The sequence below is a fragment of the Olea europaea genome, unplaced genomic scaffold (assembly GCF_002742605.1).
Source record: "Olea europaea var. sylvestris unplaced genomic scaffold, O_europaea_v1 scaffold17385, whole genome shotgun sequence".
NCBI lineage: Eukaryota > Viridiplantae > Streptophyta > Magnoliopsida > Lamiales > Oleaceae > Olea > Olea europaea.
This window is the reverse complement of record NW_019235097.1, coordinates 1-2271: the sequence shown is the minus strand read 5'-3', so window position 1 is coordinate 2271 and position 2271 is coordinate 1. Positions and strand designations below refer to the sequence as shown.

Below are 2271 nucleotides of genomic sequence, written 5' to 3'. Positions count from 1 at the left end.
TCAATTCATTATAGGGTCAGACCTATAGAATATGGTGTCACCAATAGCTTTCAAAGTATTTAGGCGCTCTAGAAATTCATTGGTTGAAGCATTTTCACCATCGGTGTACAACCATTCTTGCACCTGACACACCAGATGATGCTTATCTAATCTATACAAGACATATAATTAAGTAGTGTGGCCACAAATACCATGCAAGACCACAAGGATTCTTTTATTTTTTATTTTTTTAAATTTTTGGGGGAGGAGGGATTGGGGGAAGAATTATAATAGACCTCGTTGAGTTTTCCGATAAAGGACTGCCGCTCTTGGTTTGAAGATATTTTCTCAAACTCCTCTGACTCAAGCTGATGCCAAGAACCAAGAGAAGAAATTACACACATGTTATTAGCTTCATAATTTTAAAAAGAATCGTTAACCAACGTCCATAACTTCAAACCAAAAAATAATAAATGGAAACAGGAAATCAGGATGGAAAGGAATACAGTGAAAGCAGATAGGGAAATAAAAATAAGACAACAAGAAAAATAGCAATCACAATAAGAAGAAGTGGAAAGCCACAGAGGATAGCACTCAAGTCAACAATGCACGGAAATTAAGAAAATGTAAACAAAATCTTTACTAGTAAACACTCAAAGTATGCATGTCTTGACTGTTGTGTGTGTGTGTGTGTCTGTGTGTAAAGCCATTAGTCCTTCACAGTAGTAATTCATATGACATTTGTTGATAGTGAAAAAGAAATCAAAATATCGATGGAACTGTGCTATATAACCGAATCTATCAAAAAAATTCCACTGAGAAATATGTAGGTAAAATTTGACAGATATAGTTGAGGAAAGTTTGCATGTGTCAAAAAATATATAAAAATTATACCTTTTCTTAGAATATATGTATTCTTCCAAATTATTTTTCAGCTCAGCTGTTTTTCTCCTTTCAGCATCCTTCTTGTCTAATGCTTCTAATTTACCTTTAGCCTCAGCAAATGATTCTTTTGAAAGAGGCATTCCTGGCCCTGCTGTTTTCTCAATAACCTATATGGAACGTACAAGTCAAGTTTCAAAACATAAAATTCAATTGCAATAACTAGATATTGTTCTAACGAAGATCATAAAGACAGCCACTGTACTGTGCAATTTTAAGTACCTTAAGTGGAAGTCGAAAAGTCCTCTTTTTCAGCTTCTTTTCAATGACAATATCCGAAGTGGCAGAACCAGTTACACTGGAAATTGATGCATTACTCATGCTATCATTTATCTCCAGTTTGTCACTGCTTTCTTCTGAAGAACTCTTCAGACCAGCTTCTGTGCCATTGCTAGAAGCAGAGGTTGTGACATTCTTTTGTGGAACTTCTACCCATTTAGTAATCTCAACAACAACATCTGCTCCATCCAAGGAAAATACATCGCTTCTACTAAGAGAAAAGTGTAAATTGGCCTTAATCGGGGAGGAAATATTTCGTGATGAGTACCTAAAAAAGAAAGGGGCATCAAGAAAAGCCTCAGATGCGAAAGAGTGCACCAATTAAAAGAATGAAAATAAATCATACGGTCCTTACTTTTCACTAGAATCTGTAAGACCTGAGACAGCGTACAGAGCAAATGTAAGTGAAGATGCCCTTGGTGGCATGAAATCTTCACTCTCATATGCAAGTGAAACTTCAAAATCTTTGTTGTAAATAATGGATCTGAACGTCTGAAGCGCAGTAAAACTGATCAATATATGACATGTTGAGGGATCAAATTTGAATTAACCAAAAATTTTACCTTGCTCGACAACTTTTCAATTCTCGGCACAATCAACTGTCTAGGATTTTCGTCTTTTTGAAAGATTGGGACCATTTAACTCAATCACAAATCTATAAGTAGAACCATCAATCATTCCCAGCTTACGATTTAATTTTATTCCATCACTTAAATTTGTTGCATTTAATGAAGCACCCAGAACAATAACTTCATCTGCATCCAAATGTTTATCCAGGTCTTTCTTTCCTAGAAGTTCCAGAAACTTAGCCTGTAGAAGGAAACTACCTAGTTCATTTAAAATGAATAGCTCTTGATGATAACAGTCTGTAGCATTTGCTTACTCTGTAGTCTAAGAGAAAGCAGGCATTTTTTTTGGAATCCATAAAATCTATCATAAGAAAACTTAAGGAAAACCAAACAACATCATTAAACATTGTGTCAATATGTAAACTATCAATTTGAAAATTAAGCCAGAGACAAAATTTTCAATTTATCATGTCAAATGAGTATACTCTATTAAAATAATAGG

General features: G+C 34.6%; 1 pseudogene; it reads right to left on the bottom strand.

Moving 5' to 3' along the window:
• Nucleotides 1-22: 22 nt before the first annotated feature.
• On the bottom strand, nt 23-2010 carry LOC111377893 (annotated as a pseudogene).
• Between the last annotated feature and the right edge of the window lie 261 nt (nt 2011-2271).